This window comes from Watersipora subatra, chromosome 4 (assembly GCF_963576615.1).
Source record: "Watersipora subatra chromosome 4, tzWatSuba1.1, whole genome shotgun sequence".
NCBI lineage: Eukaryota > Metazoa > Bryozoa > Gymnolaemata > Cheilostomatida > Watersiporidae > Watersipora > Watersipora subatra.
Genome location: NC_088711.1, coordinates 13400750 through 13418500, shown reverse-complemented (window position 1 = coordinate 13418500; position 17751 = coordinate 13400750). Strand labels below are relative to the sequence as shown.

Sequence of the window (17751 nt, the reverse complement as noted above, 5' to 3'; positions counted from 1 at the left end):
TTTGTGAAGGGAGTATTTGCTAGAGCCTTGAACCTTGGAGGTGAAACCGATCTTTTTTTTCATGTGTTTGTCAAATCTTAGGTTTGATTGCATCCGAATACCACGATATCAGGCTTCTGTTACTACACGGTGTGCCAACTCGCCCAAAGGATAGGTTGGCTGATCCATTGGTCCCATGCAGAAAACCATAGCTTCACATTCATCAACATTGAAAGGCATTTTCCTTCTGATGGACTGTTCACAGAGTTGATCAATGTAACTTCAAAAGCATTGCGATTTTCTGTCATTGTTGACCTCAGATTAAAGAAATGTATTATCCGCAGACTGACTTTACACGACACACCATTTGGGCGGTCATTTATCCCTTTGCTAAACTATGGTAAGTAGCACACAGTTAGGTTTTACAACTAAGACCGCTGCATTGCCTGTTATATGGCACAGCATCTACAGTTTGGTTGAGATAATAGAGAACAACATGTTCTAGAATTTTGCGTGGAATACTCATTAACGAGATCGGTCTATAGTTACACGAATCTTTTCTATTTCCTTTTTGTGTATAGGGGTAACTATGGCAGATTTCCACTGATGAGGTAACACTCCTCTGTCTATAGATTCTTAGGATATATATGCTAACCATTCAGCTGTTCATGCAGGGTCTCTTAGGAGTTCATACCTTCATATACGGTCAGATCCGGGAAATTTATTATTTTGGATGTCATTTATGAGTTTGATAATACCGTCCGGATTGATCTCTAAAGAGTTGTTGTCGGTCGGTAGGAGTGGCAGATCGCTTATACTCTCAGTATTTCAGAGCTGACTGGGGAAATATTCATTTAGCCCTTCGGCACACTGCAGATTATCACTGGTGAGACTTCCATCACTAAGCTTTAAGCTGGGTATAGGGTGTCGATCTTTTTGTTTTCTTCTAATGTACTTATAGAAGGGCTCACTATTACCCATCTCAAGTCGTTTGCACAGCTTGTTCACTACGAAATTATTTTTCATAGTTCTGTATACCTTTTTTTAGTATGCCTCTGCTTTTTACACTTATGAAAGAAGTACCTTTCTAGTTGATTTGTACGTTTTGTAGAGTTTTCTATGCTTTATATGCAGCTTATCGTCTAGTGAACCAGAGTGGTTGATGTTCAGTACTTAATTTTATTGTTTTTTTGAGACAGCAAGATCAATAGCTTTACTAAAAGTTGTTAAGAACTTATTCCACATTTGTTGAACATGATTCATTTTTTAGAATGTCACCTTGATCTGCATATTTGTGGATAAGAATGTTTTTAGTTCTGCTATTCAGGTTCAAAAACTATTCGTGTAGCAATTTGTGAGCAGTGTGTGCTAACGCACAGCTTTTCTCGTAATTTATGCCAGGGAGGTTCAGGCTACCGATAATTCCAGTATTGTGATTAGGGAATTTCTTGTAGATTTCTGAGAGAACACAGTTTATATCATCAACATTTCAAAACGACCTGTGGGTACGATATAAACAACATAATACAGCATTTGGAGGCAGCATTATTACAACCATCTCTAAATCATGTGTTCAAGTTGAGTTTTGTAGCACCAAGTTTTTTGTAGCTATCAGTACTCCTTCGCCATGTGCATTTCTATTTAAATCATAACCAGGTGATTCTATTACATGTTTGCTACCTATACATGAGTCAATATGAGTTTCAGTCAAGAGTGTAATGTCATAATCATTTGTTAAGGCAGTGGTTTTGGTTGCTTTTCCATTAGCAGATCTACAGTTGATAAGAAAGAGGCTTAGTGATTTCTCTGGCTTATTGTTTATGTTGTTACAGTTTTCACGTCTTCCCAGCAGGCCAGTATTTCCTGGGGCGGCTCAGCCGCCCCAAATTTTTAGTGATTTTCAGCGGCTAAGTACTAAGAATTTTAGTCTAAGCTCCTTCACTTAGAATTTTCAATAACTAATTTACTAGCGTTCTATATCGTCTCCGTGGACCATGGTGATTTCGCCAAATGAGTGATCTTGTGAGACTTTGTTAAGACTTGGAAACTGAACTTTATTGCTTATAGTGGAGGTGTGAAGAAGACCCCCAAACCTGCATTTTCCTTATCTTACCATAACCGAATCAAAACATTGATGAGGAGCACTATGGGCAGGCTCGTCTAAATAATCTTCTAACATTACACATATATAAAGATATTGAAATAGATACAGAATCAGTTGTGAATGATTCTGCCATAGACACATTGACAGAACAAAAGCTATTGCAATAAAAAAGTAATAGCTCTTGTTCTGTCAAGGTTCCTACAGAAATCAGTAGTGTCATGAGTTTTATATCGTTCGTTGAATAAAGAAAAGGTTTTGCCAACCATGAACAATAAACAATATATTTATTTAGATTTTGATGCTTACAATTGATTACATTTATGCATACTTTGAGGGTTGTTGATGCTTAAAAGGTCTAGAGCTTCGGGGGCTTACACCACCCCCAAACCCCCATGTGTTCATAACTAGTCGCCTAACATTTGCAGCCGCCCCAACTTGCCGGCAGGGATTACATCCCTGCTTCCCAGTTTCCCGATTTGTTTTTTTGTTGTATTTGAAATCTCTTATATGATACTGTGTAAAGCTGTTGCCAGCATTGAGAACTCGAATTTTTTCTCTGAGCTTGCAGTCTTTGTCGCTTGTTCCTTTGTTTACATCTAATTTACAGAATATTTGTTTTGTGTGAAGGGTGTTACCTCTTTTCAGGAAATTCCATTTCTTTGTTTCATCTCTAAACTTGTGTTTAATAGGTCAATTTTTCATACTTTCCTTCTGACCCAGTCTGAAAGCAGAGATTGGCTTGTCAAAGTTTTTGAAGAGATATTTTTTTCATCATCTCCTCCGCATCTTCCATAGCGGTTTGTTGTTCAGAGAGATCATACAGTAATGCATTTGATTTTCTTTTTTTTGTTTGCTTTTTCTAACTCGGCTGAAAGCATTGCATTTGTTGCTGTTGATTTTTGTAGGGCAAGTTTCATGTTTTTGGCAAGTTGTTAACAAATCACTTACAATAGTTATCAAATTTCGTGTCGATTGATATGATCATCTTTTCAATGTCACCCAGCTTAGACATTTGGGGGATCACAGTTCAGTACACTCACTACAAAACCATTTGACACATTTCATCGCTAGTTTAGTAATAGTGTTTACATCAGTAGTTTTGAGAGCTTGCCATGTACTGTGATACCATAACTGACATACATCACTCTCAATCCAATTAAAACCAGTTTCTAAGCTTTGTAGCTTTTTACCTGCTCCTACAACGACATAGCACTTTGTGTCTTCACAGGTTGCACATGTCTCATTTTGGGTTAGGGCCTTCACTTTGTCGTTTGTAGCATTTGTTTGTTGAGAATTAGATATCCTTTACTTGTAGTTGGCTGGGGCCACTCTCTCTCTTCTCTTCTTTCCTAAATTTGCTCTGGTGAGCTTTAGACATTGGTATAGACATATGGTCAGGGAGAGCTATGGTGCTGTTAATGAGGAAATGAGAAAGTTATATGAAGCTCTTTTAAATGAGACTATGCAAGGATAGGAACGATTGTGTAATAGACGAAGGCTTATTGATAAACTCAGAGTGTCTATGTCCTGAGGTCCTGTAGTCTTCTTTCTCTAGTTAGAGATCGATCGAGATGTAATTTTTGTACTTCCTTAAACCTACGACGATACATTAATTTTTGTCAACTAACACGGATAGTTATATATAATAATAATAACACAATAGTGTTATCTTACAGATATGTAACATATACATGTATTTATTAAGAAAAATAATTGTTTAAAGCGGTATTGCTATTATTTTACCAGAGAAAGCAATGAAATGGATATGTACCATTGGGGGTGCAGAAGATGAGCAGTGCGTAGACAGAGGTAGTAGTAAAGGCCGCAGCATCTTCAGTTACACTGGTGAATTCGTTATTATTTATACACCTGTAACATATTTTTTTGTTAAAGTTTGAACATTAGAAATGTTTCGAATGTTGGAAACAACTTCAGGCATAAGATCTTTTTTTTTTCAAGATCCTTCAGCGTATGTTAGAAACTTAAGGCAAACCATAGGGTAATTTTGCTCACTAAAAACCTCCAAGATGAGGATCGACACAGTATTCTCTCATTCAGTTATGATGAAATAATCAAAAACAGATCTGAAACAATGGTAGTCACGGGCTCAGCTAGCCGTGGGGAACTCACTCTAATATATGCAACCCCCAATATTATACTTCACAACAGCCTTTTACCCAGAACTATACTTGATATGAGAGTACTACCAGAAACTGCATAACCACTAGACAGCTACCGCGCTGTAACAATGTAATAGTGCTGTAGCATGCTGTTTCACCCTGAGGCACTCTACATGTACTTAGTGATTTAGAGCGTTCTATCGTCTCAGAGGTATTCAGAGATAAATTGTTTGTTTAGGCAATTTATACATAGAAGGTACATAAAAAGTAATTTCATTTCTGTTTTAAACGATCAATTATTGGGCTTGTTCTATTTTCCAAGCCATAATTTTTTTTAAAAACAAGAAGACTTCTGTTTCACACATAAGCTTATTTAAATATCAACAACGAAAGCAGTCAAAAAGCTTAGACAGATGCCACAAAAACACATTTTAACACGAGCACTTTGTCCGCCAATATTCGCGATTTTAGAGCCTCAGACCAAAATTAGAAGTTGAATCACATTCACACGTTGTGCTTCCATCAAGTAAGGTCCCCCGTACTATCCAGGTGTAACTGAACAGGCTATACAATCTACACATATTCTGGACCCAACACGCAGATTTACAGAATGTATTCTTTCACATGATTTCATGCTGCAACAGACAAAAACAACCTGATCACTTCCCAGACTACCATAACCACTTGTAAGAAATAACAGATTTCAGGTGCCCTTTCTCTTCTGATCATTTGAAACTCACAGATGTTTAAGAGTACTTGGCTTGAGAACATGAATAGCCGTATTTGTTAGAGTGCAATTTTAAAATGGACTATTTTTACCTTTGAGCTATATTATTATTAGTTTAGAACTTTGTTTGTCCATGTAAGGTCTCATGCCAAAAATATTTTTCATCTCTAAATGTTAGTTTTAAATTTTTAATTATAAGTTAGCAATTTCAAGTCATGCTTAAACCATTATTGATTAATTAGCACATGCAACTGCTAGCGCCCTCAAGTAAGTTCATTCGATCTATATAAGTAATCAATTAAAATCACACAGTCTCTGCATAGTCAAGATAAAATGAAGTGACCAAAAGAATTTTTATCACAAAGAATGTTAATCACTTGTGTGAATCTGTCGTGAGTAGTATAGTGAGAGCAGATCTACACATAATAGGCGGAGCTTAGGGAGCAGGAAGTGACATCACATCAGGATCTGTTTGATTGACAGTTGGGGGGCGGAGCTAGGCGGTGTTGAGTCATGGTGTGAGTCATGGCGATCTGTGTGATTCGTGGTGCGAGTAATGGTGTGAGTTGGTTGGTGACGTCGCGGTGGTGGTGTCGGTGGCCGAGTGGTGAGTCGGGCCGCGAGACGATTCGCGGTTGTATTTGGGATTATCGGATTTCGTTGGCGTCCGGTAGAGGTCGCTCTTCCGTGCCGTTTCGGGGATTGACGGAGAGCTCGGTGGCGACGGGTTGACGGACGGTGGCGGATGGATTTCGAGATCGTCGGAGCTTGTATGTATTTTCTTTTTTCCGATCCCGAATGAGAATGATGTGTCTGCGAACGAATATTCATTTTGATTGTAAACTTCATAAATTCTGAAATTATCCATCGCTGTTATGGTTCCACTACTTTTTTAAAGATAATGTATAAATTGATGAAGTATTATTAGTTAGTGTTGATTGTTACTGGAGCTTCTGAGGAGTCAACTTCCAATAGTATGAATATCGACATTATTTCTGAAAGAACTTCCCAATTGAATATGAAACAAAGAGAGTATAGAAGACCAACCAAGTCTAGATTGAACAGAACTACGTCATTACGAAGATCATCAAGAAAAAGTTCGGTAGTAAAGCGGTTATTCGAATCCAAGGAAAATTATATGGAAGGAGATGAGAAAATTACGTCACCTATTGCAACAGTTTTTAAAACCGAGGAAATGCAAGAGCCATGGAAATGGATTGATCTAAAAGTTTTGGATATTCCAGCTTCGTTAGAAGTAATACAAGCAAATAAGTCTGAAGAAAATGACAATTGTGAGATTGCGTTGCAATTCTTCGTTGAACGTAAGGGAGAGCGTGTGGTATTATGTTCGATCATCGAACCTCAAAAGTATAACATTCCCTCATCATTTCAATGGTTGACACCAGCTCTCATGATATTGGATCGAAGTGAGATTTACATGAACTCTAAGTCTTCATCAGGATTAAAACTTTTCAGAATTGACGGAGCATGCAATCTGAAGGAATTCAGAGAGAAATTAAACAAAGATTATAAACTCTGTATATCAAGACAGTAATGAGTTAAGGAAATGATATTATGATTAAATTTTATATAGTTTATTTGATGATATATCATAGGGATTTAAACTTACTATCAATGGATATGTTATTGAATAAAAGTTTTGTATATAAAAATGCTAAAACATAATATAAAAAAGACTATTGAATTTCATTCAATCCCAATTTTCTTCTTCTTTCATTGTCGAATGAGAATGAACTGTCTACAATCAAAACATACATTATTTTTAGTGAGATATAGTAAAAGTAAGACATACAATCAGATTAGATGTACATATACTTATTATCTGTACTTTAATAACACTCCTGATGATCTCTTACTACACTTTATAATAATTGTACATATACTTATTCTCTGTACTTTATTAACACTCCTGATGATCTCTGACAGCACTTTATAATAATTTTACATATACTTATTCTCTGTACTTTATTAACACTCTTGATGATCTTTTACAGCACTTTATAATAATTGTACATATACTTATTCTCTGTACTTTATTAATACTCCTGATGATCTCTTACAGCACTTTATAATAATTGTACACATACTTATTCTCAGTACTTTATTAACACTCCTGATGATCTTTTACAGCACTTTAGAATAATTGTACACATACTTATTCTCTGTACTTTATTAACACTCTTGATGATCTCTTACTACACTTTATAATAATTGTACACATACTTATTCTCTGTATTTTATTAACACTCTTGATGGACTTTTACTACACTTTATAATAATTGTACACATACTTATTCTCTGTACTTTTTTACCACACCTGATGATCTCTTACAGCACTTTATAATAATTGTACATATACTTATTCTCAGTACTTTATTAACACTCTTGATGATCTCTTACAGCACTTTATAATAATTGTACACATACTTATTCTCAGTACTTTATTAACACTCCTGATGATCTCTTACAGTACTTTATAATAATTGTACATATACTTATTCTCTGTACTTTATTAACACTCTTGATGATCTCTTACAGCACTTTATAATAATTGTACACATACTTATTCTCAGTACTTTATTAACACTCTTGATGATCTCTTACACCACTTTATAATAATTGTACACATACTTATTCTCAGTACTTTATTAACACTCTTGATGATCTTTTACAGCACTTTATAATAATTGTACACATACTTATTCTCTGTATTTTATTAACACTCTTGATGGTCTTTTACTACACTTTATAATAATTGTACACATACTTATTCTCTGTACTTTTTTACCACACCTGATGATCTCTTACAGCACTTTAGAATAATTGTACACATACTTATTCTCTGTACTTTATTAACACTCTTGATGATCTCTTACTACACTTTATAATAATTGTACACATACTTATTCTCTGTATTTTATTAACACTCTTGATGGACTTTTACTACACTTTATAATAATTGTACACATACTTATTCTCTGTACTTTTTTACCACACCTGATGATCTCTTACAGCACTTTATAATAATTGTACATATACTTATTCTCAGTACTTTATTAACACTCTTGATGATCTCTTACAGCACTTTATAATAATTGTACACATACTTATTCTCAGTACTTTATTAACACTCCTAATGATCTCTTACAGTACTTTATAATAATTGTACATATACTTATTCTCTGTACTTTATTAACACTCTTGATGATCTCTTACAGCACTTTATAATAATTGTACACATACTTATTCTCAGTACTTTATTAACACTCCTGATGATCTCTTAATACACTTTATAATAATTGTACATATACTTATTCTCTGTACTTTATTAACACTCTTGATGCTCTCTTACTACACTTTATAATAATTGTACATATACTTATTCTCAGTACTTTATTAACACTCCTGATGATCTCTTACAGCACTTTATAATAATTGTACATATACTTATTCTCAGTACTTTATTAACACTCTTGATGATCTCTTACAGTACTTTATAATAATTGTACATATACTTATTCTCTGTACTTTATTAACACTCCTGATGATCTCTTACAGCACTTTATAATAATTGTACATATACTTATTCTCTGTACTTTATTAACACTCTTGATGATCTCTTAATACACTTTATAATAATTGTACATATACTTAATATCTGTACTTTATTAACACTCTTGATGAACTCTTACAGAACTTTATAATAATTGTACATATACTTATTCTCTGTACTTTATTAACACTCTTGATGATCTCTTAATACACTTTATAATAATTGTACATATACTTAATATCTGTACTTTATTAACACTCTTGATGAACTCTTACAGAACTTTATAATAATTGTACATATACTTATTATCTGTACTTTAATAACACTCCTGATGATCTCTTAATACACTTTATAATAATTGTACATATACTTAATATCTGTACTTTATTAACACTCTTGATGAACTCTTACAGAACTTTATAATAATTGTACATATACTTATTCTCTGTACTTTATTAACAATCCTGATGATCTCTGACAGCACTTTATAATAATTGTACATATACTTATTCTCTGTACTTTATTAACACTCTTGATGATCTCTTACAGCACTTTATAATAATTGTACATATACTTATTCTCTGTACTTTATTAATACTCCTGATGTTCTCTTACAACACTTTATAATAATTGTACACATACTTATTCTCAGTACTTTATTAACACTCCTGATGATCTTTTACAGCACTTTAGAATAATTGTACACATACTTATTCTCTGTACTTTATTAACACTCTTGATGATCTCTTACTACACTTTATAATAATTGTACATATACTTATTCTCTGTATTTTATTAACACTCTTGATGGTCTTTTACTACACTTTATAATAATTGTACACATACTTATTATCTGTACTTTTTTACCACACCTGATGATCTCTTACAGCACTTTATAATAATTGTACATATACTTATTCTCTGTACTTTATTAACACTCTTGATGAACTCTTACAGAACTTTATAATAATTGTACATATACTTATTATCTGTACTTTAATAACACTCCTGATGATCTCTTACTACACTTTATAATAATTGTACATATACTTATTCTCTGTACTTTATTAACACTCTTGATGATCTCTTACAGCACTTTATAATAATTGTACATATACTTATTCTCTGTACTTTATTAATACTCCTGATGTTCTCCTACAGCACTTTATAATAATTGTACACATACTTATTCTCAGTACTTTATTAACACTCCTGATGATCTTTTACAGCACTTTAGAATAATTGTACACATACTTATTCTCTGTACTTTATTAACACTCTTGATGATCTCTTACTACACTTTATAATAATTGTACACATACTTATTCTCTGTATTTTATTAACACTCTTGATGGTCTTTTACTACACTTTATAATAATTGTACACATACTTATTATCTGTACTTTTTTACCACACCTGATGATCTCTTACAGCACTTTATAATAATTGTACATATACTTATTCTCAGTACTTTATTAACACTCTTGATGATCTCTTACAGCAATTTATAATAATTGCAAAACTAGGATTGTGCTAGGCCATGTTGATATACAAGTGAGCAATGATTATAAATGTATATATATTAATAAAATGTGAGTAAGATAAAAGCTAGGGTTGTGCTAGTCCATGTTAATGTACAAGTGAACAGTGATTATAAATGTATATATAATAATAAAATGTGAGTAAGATAAAAGCTACTCAAGATAGAATAAACAAAGCTAGGATTGTGCTAGTCCGTGTTAATATACAAGTGAGCAGTGATTATAAATGTATATATAATAATAAAATGTGAGTAAGATAAAAGTTACTGAAGATACAATAAACAGAGCTAGGATTGTGCTAGTCTATGTTAATATACAAGTGAGCAGCGAATATAAATGAATATATAATAATAAAACGTGAGTAAGATAAAAGATACTGAAGATACAATAAACAAAGCTAGGATTGTGCTAGACCCTGTTGATGTACAAGTGAGCAATGATTATAAATGTATATATAATAAAATGTGAGTAAGATAAAAGCTACTGAAGATACAATAAACAAAGTTAGGATTGTGCTAGGCCATGTTAATATACAAGTGAGCAGTGATTATAAATGTATATATAATAATAAAATGTGAGTAAGATAAAATCTACTAAAGATACAATAAGCAAAACTAGGATTGTGCTAGGCCATGCTGATATACAAGTGAGCAATGATTATAAATGTATATATAATAATAAAATGTGAGTAAGATAAAAGTTACTGAAGACACAATAAACAGAGCTAGGATTGAGCTAGTCTATGTTAATATACAAGTGAGCAGCGAATATAAATGAATATATAATAATAAAACGTGAGTAAGATAAAAGCTACTGAAGATACAATAAACAAAGCTAGGATTGTGCTAGACCATGTTGATGTACAAGTGAGCAATGATTATAAATGTATATATAATAATAAAATGTGAGTGAGATAAAAGCTACTGAAGATACAATAAACAAAGCTAGGATTGTGCTAGTCCATGTTGATATACAAGTGAGCAGTGATTATAAATGTATATATAATATTAAAATGTGAGTAAGATAAAAACTACTAAAGATACAATAAGCAAAACTAGGATTGTGCTAGGCCATGTTGATATACAAGTGAGCAATGATTATAAATGTATATATAATAATAAAATGTGAGTAAGATAAAAGCTAGGGTTGTGCTAGTCCATGTTAATGTACAAGTGAGCAGTGATTATAAATGTATATATAATAATAAAATGTGAGTAAGATAAAAGCTACTCAAGATAGAATAAACAAAGCTAGGATTGTGCTAGTCCGTGTTAATATACAAGTGAGCAGTGATTATAAATGTATATATAATAATAAAATGTGAGTAAGATAAAAGTTACTGAAGATACAATAAACAGAGCTAGGATTGTGCTAGTCTATGTTAATATACAAGTGAGCAGCGAATATAAATGAATATATAATAATAAAACGTGAGTAAGATAAAAGATACTGAAGATACAATAAACAAAGCTAGGATTGTGCTAGACCCTGTTGATGTACAAGTGAGCAATGATTATAAATGTATATATAATAAAATGTGAGTAAGATAAAAGCTACTGAAGATACAATAAACAAAGTTAGGATTGTGCTAGGCCATGTTAATATACAAGTGAGCAGTGATTATAAATGTATATATAATAATAAAATGTGAGTAAGATAAAATCTACTAAAGATACAATAAGCAAAACTAGGATTGTGCTAGGCCATGCTGATATACAAGTGAGCAATGATTATAAATGTATATATAATAATAAAATGTGAGTAAGATAAAAGCTACTGAAGATACAATCAAAGCTAGGATTGTACTAGTCTATAGAACAATTTTTATCGAATGAAGGAATATATATTTTTAACACACACTATTCTTATCAACCAGGAGAACACTGGATAGGAGTTATTCGAACAAAATCCGAAATTAATTATTTCGATTCAACAGGACGAGATCCTTCAACATATCCAGATGTCGCTCAAATCTTAAAACTTTCTGGAATAAAGTTAATTAAATGGAATGATGTTCTACTCCAAGGTTTTCTTTCAACAACATGTGGAGATTACTGTCTTCTCTTTGCAATATTTTGGAGCAGAGGATGTTCAATAGAAGATTTTCTAACAGTTATGCTAAAAATTTCTGAAAAAGATACACGAGATCATGTAGTTCGAAAAACTATACTAGATAGATATGATTGGAATGGAAAAATTAGTAAAAGTCTTAATAACGAAGAAAATGAAGGTATTGACAATGTACATATTCAAGGAACTTCCCAAATTGTTAAATTACTAGAAGAACTGACATAAAATTTTTTTCTATATTTTACAATTGAATATACATATATACTTTATATCGAAATAAACTTGGTAAAAAATACAACCGAATGTTATTTACCTTTTTTGTTGAATATGTGTGTAGTTAATGCTGTAGAACGTATATTATGAATAACGAACAATAGTACATGTGAATAAGGAATACAATACAAGAGCATTAGAAAAACGTGTAACGCATCCTCGAGGATAAAAACAGAACTGCGTGCGCATGCACTAACCGGAAACGGCAAAGCCAATGATTCAATAACGTAACATTTTTGATATAAGTTTTATATATTGATATACTCACGCTGAGTTGGAGTTATCCTCAAAATAATCCACATATTAATCCATGTCTGCTTCTTTACTAGTTCATCATCTTCATCTATTTACTGGTCGAGAGGCTGTTATGGAATGGTTAAGCCAAACCAAACAGGAGAATTCCATAGGTAAACCTAGGAAAACAATCAAGTCGAATGCCAAGGCGCTTGTCCACACAACAGCCCCTGAAAACAGCGACACTCAACGAACTTAATCGCGAGTAGCCGGCTAACAGAATTCTAGCTGAAGCATACAAGCCTTATGGTATCAACACTCGATCGACCCAAATTCTCAAATATAAGTAGGTATCAAGAGATGGTTAATGAGGCAGAATATTCCATCAGATTATGCAACGCTTATATAGTGAATTGAAGAATGATGGGTGTGTCCAAAGGAATTAATGAAGCGAGAATAGTAAACAGATTTTCGCGAAATTGAATTTCGCGAAATTACACATTATATATATTATATAGTCAACTTTCGCGAAAGTGAATTTCGCGAATATGGATTTCGCGAAATTGGATTTCGCGAAATTACACATATATATTATATAGTCAACTTTCGCGAAATTGGATTTCGCGAAATTACACATATATATTATATAGTCAACTTTCGCGAAATTGAATTTCGCGAAAGTGAATTTCGCGAAAACTGTTTATATATATCATTAGATCACAAAATTATTGAACCACGACAACACTTCTACTTGTTATAAATCCTTCGAGCGAATATGCCTTTTCAATTCAGTTCATAACTTCACAATGAGTACCAGAGACAACAGAAAAAGGAAATTTCAAGAACGATTACATTGTGTAGATAAATGTGTGAAGCGATGGGGTTACTGCTCTCATGGAATGGAAATAAGCGTTCGGAAGCGAAAAGCTTGTCGATTTCTCTTACGTGAAAAGTTCTATCAAGATCTCAACGAAAGATTACGGTTTACAGTAAGTACTACAAATTCAATCTAGATGTTATGTAGGAATGATACAATGAATCTTCTCTTCTGAGTAGTAACTATGTGTTCTAGGCTGATTGTATTCATTGCAATTGCAAACTCCAATATCTTAGCAAAGTGTATGTTATATCCCTACTCAGATTAAAACAGATTATTTTAACTGAATATCCTCCTCTGTCTGTGTGTCCTAGTCTGACTATGTGATGTAACATATTTGTTTTTCTTATTGTCTGTATGTCCTACTCTAGCTGATTGCATATCCTATTCTGTCTGCATTACATCTTGCATATCATTCTATGATTCGATGACTAATGCAATTGAAATTTACAATTTAAGTTGGAGTCCATTGTGAATGTAGAGTCTACTATCTCAGCAAGGATATAGTAAACCATCCTGACTGTAATCATTGCAATTGCAGGCTCCCGTATCTCAACAGGAAGATTCCATTCAGAAAAAGGATGGATCTTCTTCTTCTTCAGTAAGTATTACATTATATTTGATTTTTAGTTTGAATGAATGATCTAATCTGATTGTATGTCTTACTTTTACTATATCTCACTAAAAATAATGTATGTTTTGATTGTAGACAGTTCATTCTCATTCGACAATGAAAGAAGAAGAAGAAAATTGGGATTGAATGAAATTCAATAGTCTTTTTTATATTATGTTTTAGCATTTTTATATACAAAACTTTTATTCAATAACATATCCATTGATAGTAAGTTTAAATCCCTATGATATATCATCAAATAAACTATATAAAATTTAATCATAATATCATTTCCTTAACTCATTACTGTCTTGATATACAGAGTTTATAATCTTTGTTTTAATTTCTCTCTGAATTCCTTCAGATTGCATGCTCCGTCAATTCTGAAAAGTTTTAATCCTGATGAAGACTTAGAGGCGATAGATAATTTCAGAATTTATGAAGTTTACAATCAAAATGAATATTCGTTCGCAGACACATCATTCTCATTCGGGATCGGAAAAAAGAAAATACATACAAGCTCCGACGATCTCGAAATCCATCCGCCACCGTCCGTCAACCCGTCGCCACCGAGCTCTCCGTCAATCCCCGAAACGGCACGGAAGAGCGACCTCTACCGGACGCCAACGAAATCCGATAATCCCAAATACAACCGCGAATCGTCTCGCGGCCCGACTCACCACTCGGCCACCGACACCACTACCGCGACGTCACCAACCAACTCACACCATTACTCGCACCACGAATCACACAGATCGCCATGACTCACACCATGACTCAACACCGCCTAGCTCCGCCCCCCAACTGTCAATCAAACAGATCCTGATGTGATGTCACTTCCTGCTCCCTAAGCTCCGCCTATTATGTGTAGATCTGCTCTCACTATACTACTGTCGTGTGCATCTGTTGTGAGTTGTGTTATCCGCTTAGCGCTATATGTATGTGCATACTAATGGTATCAAAAAATCCTGAGACAATTACACAACTAGTGACATTTGTTTCAAATAGACAACTCAACAATATAATCATGTCATTGGTGTTAGGTGTTTATACAGTATGATAATAAGTGTTCAGTATTTATACAGTATGATAATAAGTGTTCAGTATTTATACAGTATGCTAATAAGTGTTCAGTATTTAAACAGTATGCTAATAAGTGTTCAGTATTTATACAGTATGATAATAAGTGTTCAGTATTTATACAGTATGATAATAAGTGTTTAGTATTTATACAGTATGCTAAGTGTTCAGTATTTATACAGTATGCTAATAAGTGTTCAGTATTTATACAGTATGCTAATAAGTGTTCAGTATTTAAACAGTATGCTAATAAGTGTTCAGTATTTATACAGTATGCTAATAAGTGTTCAGTATTTATACAGTATGATAATAAGTGTTCAGTATTTATACAGTATGATAATAAGTGTTCAGTATTTAAACAGTATGCTAATAAGTTTAAATTACTGAAACTATGGCAATTAAATAATAGAAATTAAATTTAAAAGTTTAAATTAATAGAAACTTATGGCAATGCATCCAAAATTCATCTTAGCAAAATAATACAGTTTCAAAAGAAAATTGTCAGAATCATTAACCGTAAGCCATTTGGGTTTCCAACAAACGATTTATTTAAAACCTCTGATATTTTAACTATTGATAAATTGCATAAATATAAGTTGCTTATTCAAGCCCATAAATTATTTTACTCAAAATGTGATCCAGCACTACCATTTTATAATACTCGTCATCAATTACTTTCTCTTCCCGTACCTAATCATCTAACTTTAGCCGGTCAACGATCCTCAAACTTTGCAACACCTGCGCTGTGGAATCGACTACCTAATTCAATAAGATCAATAAAATGTCTCGGTAAATATAAGGTGGAATTGAGGCACCATCTCCAGTCTGGAGAGTGAGTGTTACGGTCTGGTTTTTGTGCTGCTGACTCGGGCTCGCGTACCACTGGCTTTGCCATTTCGCAATGGGCCCCATCATCATTTCTTACTTATTGTTATTTTTTCACGCATTGGTTAATTATATTTTGTCTCGAGTATTAATTCAATTGTGTAATCTTTAAAGGTGAAATAAAACACACACACACACACACAAGTGTTCAGTATTTATACAGTATGATAATAAGTGTTCAGTATTTATACAGTATGATAATAAGTGTTCAGTATTTATACAGTATGCTAATAAGTGTTCAGTATTTATACAGTATGGTAATAAGTGTTCAGTATTTATACAGTATGATAGTAAGTGTTCAGTATTTATACAGTATGCTAATAAGTGTTCAGTATTTATACAGTATGCTAATAAGTGTTCAGTATTTATACAGTATGCTAATAAGTGTTCAGTATTTATACAGTATGCTAATAAGTGTTCAGTATTTATACAGTATGATAATAAGTGTTCAGTATTTATACAGTATGATAATAAGTGTTCAGTATTTATACAGTATGGTAATAAGTGTTCAGTATTTATACAGTATGGTAATAAGTGTTCAGTATTTATACAGTATGATAATAAGTGTTCAGTATTTATACAGTATGATAGTAAGTGTTCAGTATTTATACAGTATGATAATAAGTGTTCAGTATTTATACAGTATGCTAATAAGTGTTCAGTATTTAAACAGTATGCTAATAAGTGTTCAGTATTTATACAGTATGCTAATAAGTGTTCAGTATTTAAACAGTATGCTAATAAGTGTTCAGTATTTATACAGTATGATAGTAAGTGTTCAGTATTTATACAGTATGATAATAAGTGTTCAGTATTTATACAGTATGCTAATAAGTGTTCAGTGTTTATACAGTATGATAATAAGTGTTCAGTATTTATACAGTATGATAGTAAGTGTTCAGTATTTATACAGTATGATAATAAGTGTTCAGTATTTATACAGTATGCTAATAAGTGTTCAGTATTTAAACAGTATGCTAATAAGTGTTCAGTATTTATACAGTATGCTAATAAGTGTTCAGTATTTAAACAGTATGCTAATAAGTGTTCAGTATTTATACAGTATGATAATAAGTGTTCAGTATTTATACAGTATGCTAATAAGTGTTCAGTATTTAAACAGTATGCTAATAAGTGTTCAGTATTTATACAGTATGCTAATAAGTGTTCAGTATTTAAACAGTATGCTAATAAGTGTTCAGTATTTAAACAGTATGCTAATAAGTGTTCAGTATTTATACAGTATGCTAATAAGTGTTCAGTATTTAAACAGTATGCTAATAAGTGTTCAGTATTTATACAGTATGATAATAAGTGTTCAGTATTTATACAGTATGATAATAAGTGTTCAGTATTTATACAGTATGCTAATAAGTGTTCAGTATTTATACAGTATGGTAATAAGTGCTCAGTATTTATACAGTATGCTAATAAGTGTTCAGTATTTATACAGTATGATAGTAAGTGTTCAGTATTTATACAGTATGCTAATAAGTGTTCAGTATTTATACAGTATGCTAATAAGTGTTCAGTATTTATACAGTATGCTAATAAGTGTTCAGTATTTATACAGTATGATAATAAGTGTTCAGTATTTATACAGTATGATAGTAAGTGTTCAGTATTTATACAGTATGCTAATAAGTGTTCAGTATTTATACAGTATGGTAATAA

The 17751-nt window shown here is 32.4% G+C and overlaps 1 long non-coding RNA gene across 1 annotated transcript; it reads right to left on the bottom strand.

Annotated features, from left to right (window-relative positions):
• Positions 1 to 6511: 6511 nt before the first annotated feature.
• On the bottom strand, positions 6512 to 12553 carry LOC137392821 (uncharacterized). The gene is made up of 2 exons (XR_010978252.1): positions 12429 to 12553; positions 6512 to 6689 (listed from the first exon to the last, which is right to left on the bottom strand). It is a non-coding gene; the product is annotated as an uncharacterized lncRNA (long non-coding RNA).
• Positions 12554 to 17751: the final 5198 nt, after the last annotated feature.